At 37.4% G+C, this 19,660-nt stretch overlaps 1 protein-coding gene across 1 annotated transcript in view; it reads right to left on the bottom strand.

Moving 5' to 3' along the window:
- The window catches only part of LOC120527094 (polypeptide N-acetylgalactosaminyltransferase 18), a 776,032-nt gene that overhangs the window by 248,811 nt on the left and 507,561 nt on the right, over positions 1-19,660 (bottom strand). The window lies entirely within an intron of this gene.

The following is a 19,660-nucleotide window of genomic DNA, read 5'->3' as shown; positions in this document are numbered from 1 at the left end:
TGCGTTTGTGATGGTTTCAAAATAGTATATCACTTTTTTATTTACATATTTCTGTTACACATAAACTTTTTTCTTTTTTAATAAAATAAAAATCAACATTTTAGGTCTGCTTTTCTGAGGGGGTAACCATAATGCTACGGAGGTTAACCATGTGTATGTGGGTTCCTTTAACAGGAATGTGTTTAACGTGACAGATTTCAGGTAAACTACTGAAGACTGAAAGCCTTGTCATGCAGGACAGGAGCAAAATGTATTCTGGAAAAGCTGAAAGGCAATGCAGTACCTTAGAATACTTTGATACTTTGTACAGTAATCCCTCGCTATATCGCGCTTCGACTTTCACGGTTTCACTCCATGTAAGCATTTCTAAATATATACCATGGATTTTTCACTGGTTCACGGATTTCTGCGGACAATGGGTCTTTTAATTTATGCTACATGCTTCCTCAGTTGGCTTTCCCAGTATATTGCATGCAAGGGACGCTATTGGCGGATGGCTGAGAAGCTACCCAATCAGAACACATATTATATATTTAATAGAACTCCTCAATGATATACGATATGCTTCCCGCACGGTGCTTCGCATACTTGAAAGCCCAAACAGCACGTATTGATTTTTGATTGTTTGCTTTCCTCTGTCTCTCTCACTCTCTCTGACATTTTCTGCTCTTGACGGAGGGAGTGTGAGCAGAGGGGCTATTTGCCCACTGGCCTAGAGGATACGGACGCTCCTCTAAAAAATGCTGAAAGACTACCTTCACATTGCTCCCTTCCTTGCAGCTGCTTTGTCGGGCGGTGTTTCACATACTTAAAAGCCCGAACAGCCCTATTGATTTTTGATTGTTTGCTTTTCTCTCTCTCTCTCTGTCTGTCTCTCTCTCTCTCTCTGACATTCTCTGCTCCTGACCTGTCTTGTCATGTAGCACAGTTTAAACTTTTGAAAAAGAGACAAATGTTTGTTTGCAGTGTTTTAAAGTCCCTGTCTCTACAATCTCCTGTGTTTCTTTGTAAATCTGTGACCCAAGCGTGTCAATATAAAATAACAATATAAACATATGGCTTTTACTTTGCGGATTTTCACCTTCATGTCTAGAGGGCTCTAATAATGTTAAAAAACGTATTTAGAAGGCTGTAAACAGGTTTTCTATGCTCTAACTGTTAAAATATTTGATTTATAAAAAAAGAATCCTACTTCGCGGAAATTCATTTATCGCGGTAGAGTCTGGAACGGATTAACCACGATAAACGAGGGTTTACTGTATTGCTTTGCTTTGTATTCCCAGCTCAGTGCAGTTTCTGATTCTAATTGGAATCAACCTTTAGCTTGTGCAATAACATTCCTGTTTGGGGAACTTGTAAAACTTACTGCACTCAGTAAGCCAGTTGTGTACACTAAATTTGGACAAGAATTTGGGAGAGAGTGGCTCCCTTTTAATAGAACATGTTCCAGCAAGAGTTCCATTTTTGGTTCAGCTTTCAGTTTAGTTCTAGTTCAGTTGATACTTTGTTGCAAAAACTGTGTATTTGGTTGCTGCCTTACTGACACTTTGAGAGGAGCTAAGGACATTTAAATAGAGTTTGATATCTGCCTAGTTGCTAAGCATTTTTCAAGGTGCTCGGTGTCTGGCTAGAAATCTTTCTTTTCACATTTTGATTAAGCATATATCATCTGTAACTAAGGAACTGCCATCTAGGACATGTCAGCTGGGACTGAACATTGACCCCATGAACTCACCCACGTTGTATAATTCTTTGTATTGCTTGTATTTGCTGCTATGGTTATTATGCAAATAAATATAATTTTGAAGTGGAAAGGCTAAACTCAATGTCTCTGTCTGATTATTGATTATTAGTGTTGCCAGGTGATGGATTAACCATTCCTTGTCTAGTAAAAGCTGTTTGAGGACATAAAGGACACTTCTACCCTCTACTGAGGGTAAACTGTGTCGAAATTGAGAACTGAAATTAGTCAGGGTGCAGCTTGCCATTAGAGGTCCCTAGGGTTGAATTTGTGGGGTATAAGGAGGACAGTAAGACAGGTAAGTGGTTATAGGTAAAGGTTGCATAGCTGGTTTTGACATTTCTTCCTATCCTTCATTAAGAAAAAACCTAAGAGGTTATATTGTTACCTTTTGTGTTAGTTGCACATCTTAGGTTATCTGATAACACAATACAATATCATGTGAAATCATTTAACACTTCATATTCAACCTGGGTACCAGTAAGGACCAGGCTGATACCATTATTATCCCATTATAAGTAGGAAGGTTATTGGTATTGGTAAAATATGCAAGTGACATTTGCTGGCCCATAGAACGTAAGAAATCTTTTGATTTGGGAAATACATTTACAATAAAAATACTTCTAGTAATAATAACAAAATGAAGACCTTCGGGAGACTGGTCCTGGACTATATGAGTCCTCTTGTGGTCAACCACCTGGACCCACTGCAGTCCATCGGGCAAAGACTGGAGTGGAGATTGCAATTATCTATCTACTCCACAAGGCTTATTCTCACCTGGACAGCACTGTGAGGAATATGTTTTTTGATTTCTTCAGTGTATTCAATACCATCCAGTCATCCCTGTCAAGGGGTAAAATTTGGAATATGCAGGTGAATGAGGCTATGCTGTCCTGGATAATGGAATAACTGTGAGGCAGACAACAGTTTCTGAGACTCAAGGACTGTGTTTCTGAGAGGGATGTGAGCAACACTATAGCACCACAAGGTACAGTCCTGCTTCCTTTTCTCTTTACTCTGTAAACCACAGACTTCAAATATAATATCTGATCATGTCCCTTGCAGAAGTTCTTAGATGATTCTGCAGTTATGGGTATGTACTGATAAAGGGGATGAGACAGAGTATAAGAATCAGGTGGAGAACTTTGTTTTTTGGTTCAAAGGGATGTCCATATCTTAATATCAGTGAAATCAAGGAACTAGTTACTGACTTTCACCACACCAAAGGTCCTCTATGTCCAGTCACTATTCGAGGAGGAGAGGTGGTGCATTTCTGCAAGTACATGGGGTCCACATTAATGACAGGTTAGATTGGTCTTGAACACAGAGGAACTATATATGAAAAGACAGGCTCTTTTTTATTAGAAGACTGCATTCCTTTAGTGTTGGAAGTAACCTCAGTTTCATCATCACTCTGTGTGATTTCCTACATAGTGGTATGAGGGGCTAGTAATATCACTTCTAGAGAAGCCCACCAAATTAGCAAACTAATTAAAAGGGAAAGTTTAGTTATAGGATGAAGTCTGGACACCTGGAGGTAGTGGTGAGGGAGAGAATGATAACTAAACTGAGTGCCATTATGAACAATGCTGCACATCCTCTCTGACACATTAACACTGAGGACTTTCAGCTAATTAATCATTCAGCAGAATTGTGTCAGAAAATGCTACTGGGGCTCTTTTATACCAACAGCAATACACCTGCATAATGTCTCACTTTGACCAGGACTGCCAAGTCAGAACTTTTCTTTCTTTTTAATTTTCTTGCTTATTAGTCATTCTGGTGTGTGTTCAGACCATAGTGTGCGTGTATATATATTTTTATTCATTTATCTACCTATTTATGTGTTTATTTATTTAAAGATCTTCTGTAAAAAGGCAAATTTCCCCTGGGGACAAATAAAGTTCCATCTTAACATTTGAATAGAACAGGTCCAGCTTGCTTTTTCTTTAAATGGAATAAGCCCTATAAGACAAAACGTGATATATTTGACAATAAAGTACAAATAGCATAACTTCAAAGCTAATGTTGCCCACGTAAAAATAATGTTGCTAAAATAAACCGTAACTTGTAATAATGACAAAAAATTCTGACATGAGCATCAGTAGGCTTTGTGCTCTAGGAACCAAGTTACCTGAACTATTGTATAACATTTCAGTAATTATTTACTGCTCTGATGCTGATCTTTCTGATCATAACATAGGTCATTACGATAGCAATTGACAAGAAGAATTCATGATTAATTGCAGAATTACAGTATTTGAGGGTTCCTCTAGAATGCCTCTTTCTCTTGCACAACTTGGCTCAAAAACCAATCAGGACGTCGTTATCTCATAACAGACTTAAGATTCGATTCTGATATTTTTCCATCTAGCTGTTTTAGCTCTAAGCCGTCTTCAAGAAACTGTAACACACAGACACACAAACACAGACAGACACACACCCATCATTGAGATATCAATGTTTTCGGTATCATGGGTCCCTAGATTGTCAAGATCCATTGAAAGGCGGAGATCAAGATTGTTTATGAATCTAAAGCCTTTGCTCCTCCCTCATACATTAGATGATGGGTTATAGTGGGGGAGAGCACAAAGCAAAAAACACATTAACAAGTTGATGACATTAATCACTTTGATTTACAAATAAGCCAAGAAATAACACCCCTTCCTCTTATTCATGAAGTCCATCATAGAGAAGCACTAAGTATGTAGTTTTCATCATCACTAAAGACAAATTATCAACTAAAAAAAGACAAAAAATTACTGTATGCATCAAAAACTTCTTCTCTTGTATTGAGTCTATGATGTTTGTAAACCCAGTTTAATAAAGGAGATAGGCTAATAACAGTGAATAACAGGAATCTGTTTCTGAATGATTACAACTTAGATTTCAATGGAAAAACTCAAAACCATTTCAATTTTGATCAAACTGATTAAATTAGGAAGTTGAAATATATAAGTAAAATGATTAAAAATGATTTTAGCAAAAATTCTCAAAATAGCTGGTCTTTGAAAAAAATCCAGTCACAATTATATGCTATTAATCTCCAGAGGTTCTAGCTATAATTTGAAAGGTTTAAACTTCATTGTCAAACCAGTTTGGTGGATTATGGAAAAAGGTATGTGTGTTTGTACATCCTGCCTTTTACAATACTGTGTTACTGGGAACTTTGAAATGATCAATACAGAAGTGGCCAGTATACATTTGTATTAAAACTTGTATTAAAACAAAAGCTAAACTTACAAGAAGTGGTGAGGCGGCCTTCTGCTGTTATGCACCTAAAATCTGGAATAGCCTGCCAATAGGAATTCGCCAGGCTGATACAGTAGAGCACTTTAAAACACTGCTGAAAACACATTACTTTAACATGGCCTTTTTATAACTTCACTTTAACTTAATACTGATACTTTGTATGTTCAATTCATCATAATAACTATTCATAGTGGCTCCAAAATCCATACTGACCCCAACTCTCTCTTCTGTTTCTTTTTCCGGTTTCTTTGTGGTGGCGGCCTGCGCCACCTCCACCTACTCAGAGCATCATGATGCTCCAACATAGATGGACTGAAAGCCAGAAGTCTACGTGACCATCATCATCAGGTCCTTCCATGAAAACCCTAAATACAAAGAGGACTGTTTGACTTATGTTAGGTAGATTGCCCAGAGGGGACTGGGCGGTCTCGTGGTCTGGAACCCCTACAGATTTTCTTTTTTTCTCCAGCCTTTGGAGTTTTTTTTTTTGTTTTTTCTGTCCACCCTGGCCATCGGACCTTACTTATTCTATGTTAATTAATGTTGACTTATGTTTATTTTTTACTGTGTCTTCTATTTTTATATTCATTTTGTAAAGCACTTTGAGCTACATTTTTTTTGTATGAATATGTGCTATATAAATAAATGTTGATTGATTGATTGATTATGAGTGATAATATGAAATGTCATTAGAAGAAAAAACTTTCACTTATAGTAAAGCCTACACAAAGATACTTGGAGACACTCCTGTGTCCAAATGTGCATTTTTTGAAAAGACAGTGTAGAGAGTAGTTACCAACTCAAACAACAAAAAATGCACGGTATCTTCAGTTTTGTCACCTTTAATCCCGTAAGGTGAGAGAACAACCCCTTTACATCATAAGACCCAAAAATGTATAAAGGGGAGTTAGAGATGAGCAAGGACAGTTTATTTAATGCCACCAAAAAGGGTCTCCCCTTTGTCACTGCAGGTTTGGACTATTTCAATTTCTTAGCTGCCATTTATTTTTCAAGATTGCCTGTTAATTGAGAAGAAAAAAAAACTATTTTTCTGGGTAAACATAGTATTTTGGTAATAATCAAGCAGAATCAGCATGGTTGGAGTTAAAAAATCTATTTACAGTCTTGGTCTGGTAAGAGCTCCCTTAGTAATCATCTCACCTTTTACACTAACTTTCAAGGTATTTTTTCAGTAATCAACACATTACTCATTGAGCCCTGATGTGTCTATGTAATCTCCTTGCAATACAATTAGAATTTTAAAGGAGGAGTAAAGCCAATCTTTTCAGCAAATAAATCTGGATGTTTGTTTTTTATTTGGATAGTTTATACACCCATAAATGTCCAATTTTGGCAGGAATATAACATATAAATAAATACATTAAAAAATACAAAACATCATTTTTAAGGACAAAGGCAAAAGTATTGTTGAGATATATCCTTCCCTTGGCTTAGGCTTGTCTTAAGCAACAGATCTCTCAAGAAAATGTTTAATTTCTTGAGTTATATACAACATAAACCCTATGAACATGAATTGAAGATTTGAAAGTGAATGGGCTATGTGGGAACTGCGTGCAATGAATATCAATCAAGAATAATATATAGAATTCCCCAAAAATTATTGCAAGTTCTGTTCTGGCAAGAAGGATGCTATAAATACAACAGGACATCAATGTAAGAAAATAATGAGTGCAGCACACCAGGGTATGTCCTTGTCACACATGATTCACCTCCATTACACACATACAGTATAGCCTGGAAAAAAGTAAGGCCTGTTTTTAACACTAGAATTACTAGAGCCTACGAAAAAACTTGTAAATCCGGCCCACCTTAAATCCGTTCGCACCTCGCCCTCAGCGTCTTTTGTCTTGTAAATGTGCCGATTAAGACAAGCAGCCTGCTATTCCATCCCCCACAGAACATTCACAAAGTTATCCCAGCTCATGCCTTGATTGATTATCTGGGAGTGAAGTGCTGGAGTTTTAGAATGGAAATAATAGATCATTATTTGGAACACATGCATTTCATGTGTGTTCCATTTCTACAATAATCTGTGTAAACACATTGTTAAAACTGAAACTTTTTTCATATTTGAGTAGTAAATGACAAAATTTTGGCATAAACTATATAATGTGTGAAGCCTGAAGTCCAAAGATCAAATAAACACTTTCACAAAAGGTTCAAGGATGATACAACAGCTTCTGTGGTGTAGTGGTAAGATTTGCTGACTTGTAATCAGGAGTCGCCGGTTTGATCCTGACTACCTCCTATATTTGCCGTTTTCAGTAGTGAGCTGTTGTTATTGTTAATATTATACACTACACACATACATTTGGTTTGCATCTGTAACAGATGGTGTACATTTATAGGACTTGTAAAAGTTACATTTTTTTTTCACTTTTATTCTCAGTCATGATCATGATACATACTAACGTCCTTGGGATCTGACGCTGTTAGTTTTTATTTGAAACTGGGAGTAACTGTAGATGTCAGTGGTGTTTTAAGACAATAGAACTGGACATTCTCTGATCTGGAGGGATAAAAACTGACACACAAGATTTTGATTTTTAGATGGGTGCAGAATTGGCTCAGACACAGGAAGCAGAGGGTGATGGTGCGAGGAACCGCTTCAGAATTGTCTGATGTTAAGAATGGTGTTCCACAGGGGTCAGTGCTAGGGCCATTGCTATTTTTAATATATATAAATGATTTAGATAGGAATATAAGTAACAAGCTGGTTAAGTTTGCAGATGATACCAAGATAGGTGGATTAGCAGATAATTTGGAATCTGTTATATCATTACAGAAGGACTTGGATAGCATACAGGCTTGGGCAGATTTGTGGCAGATGAAATTTAATGTCAGTAAATGTAAAGTATTACACATAGGAAGTAAAAATGTTAGGTTTGAATACACAATGGGTGGTCGGAAAATCAAGAGTACACCTTATGAGAAGGATTTAGGAGTCAAAGTGGACTCAAAGCTATCAACTTCCCAACAGTGTTCAGAAGCCATTAAGAAGGCTAACAGAATGTTAGGTTATATAGCACGATCTGTGGAGTACAAGTCCAAGGAGGTTATGCTCAACCTTTATAATGCACTGGTGAGGCCTCATCTTGAGTACTGTGTGAAGATTTGGTCTCCAGGCTACAAAAAGGACATAGCAGCACTAGAAAAGGTCCAGAGAGGAGCGACTAGGCTGATTCCAGGTCTACAGGGGTTGAATTATGAGGAAAGATTAAAAGAGCTGAGCCTTTACAGTTTAAGCAAAAGAAGATTAAGAGGTAACATGACTGAAGTGTTTAAAATTCTGAAGGGAATTAGTACAGTGGATCGAGACTGTTATTTTAAAATGAGTTCATCAAGAACACGGGGACACAGTTGGAAACTTGTTAAGGGTAAATTTCGCGGAAGCATTAGGAAGTTTTTCTTTGCACAAAGAACGATAGACACTTGGAATAAGCTACCAAGTAGTGTGGTAGACAGTAAGACGTTAGGGACTTTCAAAACTCGACTTGATGTTTTCTTGAAGGAAACAAACGCTGGTGAATCTGCCTTCTTCGTATCCCACCATCACTTGATTTTTTTATTCAGTTTTATAGAGTGTTCCTGCTCACGCTGAATTTGTATGCACCTTATGGTCTATGATGTCTATGATGTCAAAAAAAAACAAAAAAAAAAAGACATAGGTATATATGTCATTTGGAATTATTCATTTTATGACCTGTATAGTACATTTCGGAAAACATTGTGGCACGGATGCAACATTATTTATAGTATTCATATTTATTTGCATAACACCGCATGTTTTTTTCCTCCATCTTGCCAGTAACCACATGTTGCTGTTTCTTTTGTACTCCAGGACATGCAGAGGCAACAATAGTATAGAAAGGTCAGTTCCGCGCTATATGCAATCATCAGATTCATTTGCTTAATGATTCCTGCGACGTTTGTGAGGCACTGTTTTATGAAGTCACCATCTGACTTCCTATGACAGGCAGTGAGTTGCGCTACCTCGTAACTGGCTAATGTGGCATTCTCTGGTGTTTTGTTAGCAAAGAAAAAATACTGTTGAGCTTGCAGACTAGCTGCCATTTGCTTAACTTTCTGTTCTCCCTCGGCACCAGTGTAGGACGAGTAGGTCAGATGTTTGGTTTGGTAGTGTCGACACACATTATACACTTTCATCACAGCAATAGTTTCTTTGCAAATGAAATAGTCACCCTTGCCCTTGACTTCTTGGAAGAAATATTAATTTTCCCACCGTGTGTGAAATTTTCTGCACTCACTTGCTATTGTGCGTTTCTTTGGTTTGCCATTTTTGGTCACCTGTAGCAAAACTGTTCTTTGGCTGCAATTGTTTGTGAAGATGCTGCCTTGATCAAGACAGTAGCTCTGACCTTGTGTTAAACCTAAGAAGTACAATACAAGTTTCCTGTGTGGGCCATATTTTATTATATTTTTAGAATTTGCTGCGGGCCAATTAAAAATGGACCATAGGCCGTAGTTTGGACACCCCTGCTTAAGAAGACACTAGATATTGCTAGTTTATGAGGAGTTGAATTGTCCATGATCTACAAATAGAAAAATAATCTTCGCAGTTCCATAAGTATGGCAAGCCTAAGTCTGTCTGATAATGGAGAAGCACAAGAGTAGGTCAGAGGATGTTTACTCAAAATCTGTGGAGCATATCATACAGGAACAGAGGTAAGTTGTCCTTAATGATGAAACTGTCAATTGCGTGCTAACCAGGTGCTGGGTCTTGATGGAATGGGCAGCAATCATGATTGCAGCCACACAAACAGTCAGATTGAATAATCTTGGACTGAGGTTGGAAAACCTCATGAATAAACTTCACATGGAGGTTTCTGTGACATTGCCGGTCCACTACAGACTCCCTCTTTCAACATGGGAGCCTGCGGAACCAACACTGTCGATAGTTATGACCGAGATGAGCTGACAAATGACGACAATCCTCAAATGAAGCCAGGGGATGGTGCAAAAAGTGCCAAGGTGATTTTATGTAAAACAAACAGTTGTGTCCAAACAGAAAGTGCAGTGCTCCATAGTTCCAATACATAAATCCATAAAGACGGTGAAAAGTTAGAATAAAAAGCAATAAATAAATCCGTTAAAATCCAAGGGTAAAATCTTGGCTGCCTACTGGCATCATGGCCAGACCGTCCGAGGTCGGCTCTCCTCCCTTCTTCCTTCGCGCTCACGTAGTCGCTCCTCAGATCCATCGGGAGGACACCTGCCTTGCTCACCCCAATCCGCCCGAACATTCAGTGGGGTGGACTATCCCCAGAGCGCCACAGCCAAACGCTCCTGTGCGGGGCCCCAGCTCATGCTGTCTCCTCCTTCTAGGTGGCCAGATCGTACCTTCCATGATTGCCTTTCATGTCCTTTAACCTCTTTTTTTCTTCTTTTCCTCAATCTCTCCCCTTCTTTTTATGCCAGCCAGTATACATACTCTCACATCTCCATGGGCACAGTGCCTTAATCACACACTGCAGGAAGCCAATGAAGCAATTGAGAATGATCGTACCTGCACGTGCGACTTGCTCCAACTACCTCATTAACTCCCCGCAGTCATGCAATTGCGCCCACGGGGAGCGACACGGCTCTATGGATGTAAAACTGCCCCATTTTTTTGAAGCCGCGGACTCACTATACCACAGTTTCAAAACCATTGCAAGGATACAAGACATTTTTGTGACTTTAACACCACAGATGAGTTTATGTGCTATCAAATCAGTAATACTGTTCAGAAAAAAAACACCTTCTCACTTTCTGCCATGCACTGTACCTATTACTGCTAGCGTAAAAATTTGCATTAGGCAGGTAACAATGGGTCTAGGGATGATTGTGAAGATAGGCACATATTAATGGCCGTTTACTCATAATTGGATATCATATTGCTTTAAATATAGCACCTTTTGCAGAGCACGCTATCAAAACACACTTCAGAAAGCAAATTAATTTAAAGCACCCAGATGACAACCACGTAAAAGACAAAGATAAATATGCAAGTGGCAAGGCAGAGCAGCTGTTAGCACTGTTGCCACACATCTCTAAACTCCTGAATGGGAATACCAGCCTTGGCATTGATTGGGAAAATTTGCATGTTCTTCCCATACCTTTGTGTGTTTGCACTGGGTTCTCTGCGTTGCTTACCACAACGTAAAAAAGTGTGTTTTTATCACAATAGTGCCATATCCTGCTGGGATAAGCAGAGGCTCCCTGAGACCCTGAAATATATACATAAGTGGGTTAGATGACTAGTTTTAATAAATACAAGGAAGAGCTTGCAAAATTAAAATGAATTGATAATAAATATTGTCATGATTGTTTTTGTTTAATCTTTTGAATTGTTACTGCTGTTGTTTTTATTACAACTCATATTTATCATCATCTTGCTGTCATTTTGTTCAATTTTGTCATTTTGTTGGTGTTAAAATGTCACTGCAATTTTGCATGTGATTTTCATGGGCACTGCCATATTGTGACAGCAATGGCTAATCATGCGGATTGATGGTGATAAAACCTATGGTGTCATCACATCACTATAATAGAAGATAGCACACACAGACCAACATCAGAAGTTTATATAAAGAAAACAAAGGATAGCTAAATGCTAAAACAATTCAAGGAAAACAAAGAATGCAGGTTTAGTTTGGTTTTGACTTTAAGTAAGTGTTTTATCTTGGTAGAGTAATATATATTGCTCTACTGTCCCCTATTGTATTATTAATATGTAGCCTTAGAATACCTAATCTCACAGACTTACCACTGTATATAACTAATCCCCACCTTCCCTTCTATATCTATAACCTCAGGCAATTAGATGTAGTAAAAAGACAAGCAGGAGTTAAGTTACACATAAAATAATGTATTACTGATAATATTCAGAAATAATAACAAAATGCAAAGCACATTTGAATATTGGCAACCATACAACCTGATAAAATGGTGATGTGTAATTCAGGTGGCACACAGACTTGCAGTTACTTAAAATGTCTCTAGTTAAGGCATCGTTGGTGCTCAGCTTTCAGCCACATGTCTGTTCAATATGGCTGCTGAGCTGTGCTCTTCATTCTGTTGTCTTCATCATCACAGGTTAGCAAGAGAGATGCTTCTATCATCATATGTTGGTTAGAGAGAGAGATGCTTCTTCATCATATGTGAGTCAGAGAGAGAGAATGTGGTTGAGCAAGTACATTTATAGATGTTCTCTCCAATTCCTAGAACCAATAGGACATCATGGTACTTAAAGGCCTCTGAGACAAGCCAATTCCAAACAGCCATATCTCAGACCAATGGGAGCAATAGTACATTTAACACCTGCAACCCCCCCAAGACCATATGTTAAGCTAACCTGGCTTTGTGTGGGGGATCAAACTGGTTTAAGACACATCCCCCCAAATCCTATCATAAAATTACAAAGAGACAGTCGTAAAAAGGGTTGGGGGTTGTGCAAACACGAATACCTCTCACCACTTGGTTTGCCTAAATTATAAATAAAGACATACAAAACATTTATCAAGTTATATGTAAAATCTCACATCACAACAGTAAGTAAGTAACTAAGTGAACTTTATTGTCATTCATACCATACAACAGTACAACAACGGAAGCATAGCTGAACAAAATTGCGTTACTCCCGGCTCAATGTGCAGACATAAAAGACAAGTGCATGCAAGACAACATACAGACATTACATTAATCTGTTTTTGACTCACATTTTTTGGGTAATACTTTGGTTTTTTGGATTGGATCTGAAGACTTCTGTCTAAATAAATGGTGTTGGTGTATGTGACTACTGAGTGTAAATCAATGATCTCATTGTCACGTCCCCGTATAAAAAACGTTTTCTCTCTGCTTTTCAAACCATTCCTGAGTTCACTGTAACTGCTGCAAATTCAGACACATACAACTTACATTTTTCTACTTTGGTGGCTTAAATTAAAAGTGTCTTCATTCATAATTTGATTCACTTTGATGGAATTGCATCTTTCCTCATTGCTTACTGAAATATTAGATTTTAACTAGCACATGGACAACACTACATATAGAGTCTGTGTAACAATTTACCAAGGGAAACTCGCATCGCCATAGATAAATCTCAGAGGAAATTACTTTACAAAAATAGACAACCAATGAATTTTGAGCAATATTCACATAAATGCTCCTGTGCACCACCAGTTGATGTTAAATGTGTTTGCAAAGTTAAGGACAGCAGTGCTGACTTTAATAAGCTTCCTTGATGCTTCAAAACAAAAGCAAACAACAAATAAAACAAATAAAGGGAGGCCAGCTATTTGGTGAGTGGAGGAAATGAATTCAAACTCTGGAGAACAAATAATTAATCATTCCCATAAATTGTGTTTTTGTGTGCTATTGGTATACTGATTTCAAATATGAGTGCAGGAAAAATCATACATAAATTTAAAAAATGTCATATAATTTCTAATAAATAATCGGTAAATTATTAATAACATTTGATTTAAAAAGAATAACAGCATTACAGCATGCTTAGCAACCAATCTGACAACCTGCAGCTCCACATCTTTTAGTATAACTGAACATGACAGCAGCTTAAATGTCCATTACGGAGAAGGATTCTAGTTTATTTATTTATTTTTTTTAATAACTTGACTGATCTGAGAGACATTTTGACATAAAATAAATTGAGATTTTTGAAGGAAACTGACTAACTCTTCCCATGGGTTATCAATCCTAGCACTCACAGTAAAGGATTGCTTTATGGTTTGGCCATATTGAACTCGGCTACTCTGTGTTAGGCGGTTTCCAATTGTGCTTTTTCCTGCTTTTGTTTTTTCAATTAGGAAATAATGACAATTGCAAATTTGTTGGGAAAACATCAGTTTTCACAAGAAATAATATTCAAAAATTAATTGGTGACCATGTAGAATATTCTTACCAAAGGACAAATTCTAAAGGTAATTTGTAATATCAATTACAAGTTTTACATCTATCCAAAATGTACTTTTCTGGTATTATGTTGTTATATTTCATCAAACCATAAAATGAATGTCATGGTGTTTTAGCAGATGAACTTGGTGCCTCATAGAGCCTCCTTGGGCTCTGCTTCAAATCCTGGCTGGGAAGCCCTTTTAGTGCATTTTTCATGATCCTTCTGTATTTTCTTTGGTTTCTTGTTTTTACTGAAGTTCCCCCACAATTTAAGAGCATGACTTCATTTTGGCTCATGACTCAAAATTGGTGAGGTGCAAGTCAGAGCGCAAGACAGGAACCAATCTTAATAAGGTACAAGTCCATGAAAGAGTATGGGCACCTAGGAATCAATCCCAGGTTCCTGGGGCTTTGGGGTAGCCGTGTTAATCACTAGACCACTACATTACACAAACTTGTTTATGTCAGGCCCAATTACATTTCCTAATATGTGTGTTCACTACATATGCACTAAAAGGTGAAGGATCTCAAACACTGCATGGAGATTCAAAAATTGTATTCTTTGAAAATCACAGAGGATGACAAATCAAGAAGTCAAATTTGGGTCTCTAGGTTTGTAGAACATAAGAACAATAATAGATCTCCTAAATGACAGGAGACTATTCAGAGCATCAAGTATATTTCTTTCAGCTGCCTTATTTACTCAATATATCAGATTTAAATCCTGTGCCTGTTCATTATTTGTGGGGAGTCAGAATATTTCCTCCAACATTCCCGTGATGTACTGTATGAGGCAAATCACAATTTGCAGTGAAACGTAGTGTTTTGCTTCACAAAAAATCCACACAAGAAGACACAAAAAGAAGGGTGTTTTCATGTATTTAATCTATATGTGTCTGCCTGCATTTAGTATTTAAATAAAGATGTCTAGGCGGCATGGTAGCGCAGTGGTAGTGATGCTGCCTCATAGTTAGGAGACCCAGGTTCACTTCCAGGGTCCTCCCTGTGTTGAGTTTGCATATTCTCCCGTGTCTGCGTGGATTTCCTCCCACAATCCAAAGACATGTAGGTTAGGTGCATTGGTGATTCTAAATTGCCCCTAGTGTGTGTGCCCTGTGGTGGCTGGCGCTCTGCCCAGGGTTTGTTTCCTGCCTTGCGCCCTGTGTTGGCTGGGATTGGCTCCAGCAGACCCCTGTAGTTAGGATATAGCAAGTTGGATAAAGATGTCTAACTAAAAAAAAATCAAAAAAATCACCAGATTCATTTCCTCTTGTGTGCTGGCATTTTGTTGACCCATCAGATGTATATTGTGATAGTTCTGGTAGTATGTTGCCCACTTATGATGATGATCTTGGTGAACACATCCTACAGGTAAGCTTGGGAGACAGAAATCAATGTTGGAGCTCCACAGTGTTTGGAATGTGGACATGCATCATATAACATATTTTTTTAAAAATGAACCCTCACTCTGATGTGAACAAAAGGGATAAATTGAATATTTTACTGGTTTGTCACTAATTATCTGCTTTAAAAAGACAAAAAAACGTGCAAACACTTAAGTGTGAATGACAATTTAGGGAGAAATATTCTTTATTTTTCAGTCCCAAGAAACCTTTAAACCTCCCAAAAACTAACTTTAGTGAGTCCCTCAAAGCAAATTTTAATGTCAATTTTGAAAAATTGGTATGTGACTTGAAATGTGTCTGTTTTTCTCATCACTACATATTACCTGTATTTTCATTTGCTGGGTGGATACAACTGTTTTTTGAAACATTCAGCTACATTATTGAATGTAGACAGTTCATTACTATTGATCTCTTTGTAATGTTAGGGATTGTAAATCCCCAACTGGCCGTGTAAGAGTGTAGGTGTACAGTATGTGGGTCTTGTACTGGTCTGGGACATCCAGGGCTAGTTCATTTCTTGTGCCCAGTGATACCAGCTTGGCACCAGTACCCATGACTTCTAACTAGATTAAACGAACCTTAAGGATTTGAGAATTTAAGAGTAATTTAGTTTTAACAGTGCCATACTTAGCCTTATACAACAATAACAAATCTTGATAAATTTTAATAAACTGTATAAATGCAAAATTTTATATTAAAAAATACACTAAAATACTATATTCCAAATCCAGCACTCCTTAAAAATCTATGTATGTAACTATGTAACGCAAAAGCTGCCACTGTAAGAATGGCGGTGTGAAGAACCTCAGCAAAGGTTACTGTACTAGCTTTTTGCCAGCATCAGAATGTGTTACTACATTCTCAAGCATTTCCATGCCATCTGTGAAATCCCCTGCAGTGGACCTGCCCTGAAATTCCTCTCTTTGCAGCCCAGCCTAGTCCAGTGCATCTGCCACAAAAGATGGCCATTGTCAACCTCACTCGAATCATCCTTATATTAAAGAGTTCTTCAACTTGTCTCCTTTCTCAGATTTTCCCATTCAAACCATGAATATGATAACTTACACTCTCAAAAGAAGGATTACAGTGCCGTGTTTCATTTTGTGATACTTTCTGTTTAGCATACCAAACATGGTGCTGAAGTGATACAGCCTTTAAAATGGCACCAAACATGTTTTATGGGGGCACCTACTTGTCTATTGTTGAGGCCAGGCTCTGCATTTTAGTTGAAAATAAAAAATATCAGCCCTCTCCTGGCTAAAACTTGAAACATTGACAATAATACTAGAAAGACTAACTATGCATCAAAATGTGTGCCTGTTATAAATCAGCCACATGCCCTCCAGTTCAGCAGCTGCTGCTGAATGAACAATTGCTATCCCTTCACAGGGAGATGCCGATTTGTAACAGAGGATGTACGTCATGCTATTTTGACTCGTAAGAAAAAGGCATGCACACATTTAAACAAATGTTAAAACCAGCCAAAATGTATCTTTATTGTAACAACATATAGTAATTTAGCTGGGCCTGAGGCCTGCTTCAAGTACTTCCTAACTCATAACCATTTTGATGGTGATGTTGTCAAGGTTATTGCATAGACCCAGATGCTTAAGGTTTGTGTAGACTGGTTATGAACTCTGAGCACAGTATGAATATCCTTCCGGAATAGACAATTCTATAAACTGGGTTGGAAAGAGTATGCAAAGGCCTTTATGGTGACAGGGCAATGTTAAGAACTGTGGAGAAGCTGAAAAAACATGAAGAAGCAAATATATCTTAGGTGGGAAAACACAAATAAAAGAACTTGAGTTTCCAAGAAAGTCAAGAAAACACTTTAAATTATGCTTTCTTCAGAGAAATTAGTTATAACTAACATAACTGTAGTCAGTCAGTGTGATGCAGTGGCTACAACAGCAGGATTTAAACCCCAGGGTTACCAAACTCAATGTATAACCCTGAGCATGTCATTTAACTTGCCTATGCTCCTCTTGTAAAATAAATATGAAAACAACTGCAATGGACCCAAATGTAACTTAAATATAAGCAGCCATGGTTAAAGGCATCAGCTTAATATACAATGATTCTCACTCTCAGCACACCTAGGAGTTGTTTACAAAAGAGAGGTACAAATTGAGTTGTATGGACAGTAGAAAAATGCAACTTGTATGTTCACTTGATTAGAAGATGGTAGCCTATTATTCATTTATTCATCCATCCCTTTTATGTGTTAACTTCACTCTCTCCTAGGACAGCCTGCATTTTTAAAATCACTTGCTTGTACTGGCTAATTTTCAGGCCCCTCAATTAGACCGGACTGTAAGTCACTCTGGCTGGGTGTGAGTGTAAATAACATTTGTAGCATTCTCCTTGATATTTTCATGACTTTGTATGTAGTTACAACATTTATATAGATTTAAAAAATGTTTACAAAACACCCAAACCTTGAGTTTCATATCAAATGAAACTATTTGATGGCTGCTTTGATTTATAATAATAATAATAATATTAGATTTTATTTATAACGCCCTTTTCATTGATAAGATCTCAAAGTGCTACAACAAAAGCAATAACCACAAAATTTAAAAGTTTAAAAGACTAGATTAAATCAACAATCTCAGTAATTATATGCTTTCCTAAATAAAAAAGTCTTCAAATTTGCTTTAAAAATGTCCAGGTTTTGTGTAGTTCTCAGTTCAACAGGGAGCTGATTCCAGAGCTGTGGGGCAGCAGAGCAAAAAGCTCGACCCCCCATAGTACGTAGCTTAGTAAGGGGAGTCTGAAGCTGCATGCTGCCAAATGATCTGAGGATCCGATTGGAAGTTTGTAAGTGAATCAAATGTTGAAGGTAAGAAGGTGCTTGGCCGTAGATACATCTGTGGGTCAGTAGAAGAATTTTGTACTCAATCCGGGAGGAAACAGGGAGCCAATGAAGTGATTTGAGGATGGGAGTAATATGTTCGAATTTCCTTACTCTTAGTAGGATTCTTGCAGCACTGTTTTGGATATATTGAAACTTTTGTATGTTCTTGGTATGAATACCCACAAAAAGTCCATTGCAGTAGTCCAGCCTTGAGGAGATACAATAAAGGCATGGACAAGTTTCTCTGCATATGGGATGGTTAATAGGGGGCGAAGTTTGGAAATTTTTCGTAGATGGTAAAACGATGCCTTACACACATGTTTTATGTTTTGCCCCACACCTCTGAATGAGGTAGAACTCCTAGAAGTTTGTCGCCTTTGGAGTCACCTAGTTTGAAATACTTTGAAATATGTCCGGGTTTTTTCATATATAACCTTCATATATAGCCACTTGTCTATAACAATGAAGTGTACCATTAAGTTCTGCTGCACCTTCTTCCCTACCTTATTTTTGCACATTACTATAAATGTAGAAAATTCATAACTGTATTAAAACTTTAACAACACCCACATTTGATCAATCATATCATATCATATCTAAAACAACCGCATGAAGGTCACAAAAGCAAATATTCAACAGAAATAACAGAAAAACTACTTCTCACCTCGGGCAAGCCTCAGTTGGGTATTTTCTTGGATATCCAAAAAAAAAAAAAATTGACAGCACTGCTTTTAACATTCAGTTTTCTGTAACTTTACCTGCTATCTCCTAAAAGCAAGTAATACCTCAAGCATTATTATTCTTCTGATTCTTAAAATCCTGCCAGCAGGCAAAAACCCAGACAGACATCTATAATAAGGTATTACACAGTGCATGGAACTGGGATACCAAAAACAGCAGTATGCACTGGAAGGAAGGAAAGAAGGAAATTTCTGTTTTGCTGCTCCGTCAGAAATTACATTATAATGAAACATTATATGATGAAAAGTGCCTGAACTTTGATAAATTGTGCCTTTACATGTTAAGAATTCATCTCTTATCAAATACTCGGTGTGATCTGACATAGATGCTTTGTGCATTATTGTGCTTATTCAGTTGGGTGCTTCAGAATCAAATAACACAACAATATATTTGCTTCAGGTTCAAAAGCAAATTAGAAAAAGTATTCTGAGGTTTTTTTTTTCCTTGAATATTGTAGAAAATTAATCTTTTCTGTGTGTACATCATTTTTCATGTCAAAATAATACCCTGAACTAAATTATGTTCGATTTTCATGGTCTGATGTGTCTGCACAAAAAAGTTATTTTGATTGCAAGGATGTCACCTGCTGTTCAAATGTGCATGACTGCAGATGGGGAATGGGGGATAATAGAGTTTGCATAACTAGAGTTGCTTTATTAATTTCATATTTCTACCACCAACTGAAATAATAACTAAGCTACTTGCTGTTTCAATATCATGCTG

This window comes from Polypterus senegalus, chromosome 1 (genome assembly GCF_016835505.1).
Source record: "Polypterus senegalus isolate Bchr_013 chromosome 1, ASM1683550v1, whole genome shotgun sequence".
NCBI classification, from domain to species: Eukaryota; Metazoa; Chordata; class Cladistia; order Polypteriformes; family Polypteridae; genus Polypterus; species Polypterus senegalus.
Note: the sequence above shows the minus strand (reverse complement) of the source record. Positions and strands in the feature narration are given on the sequence as shown.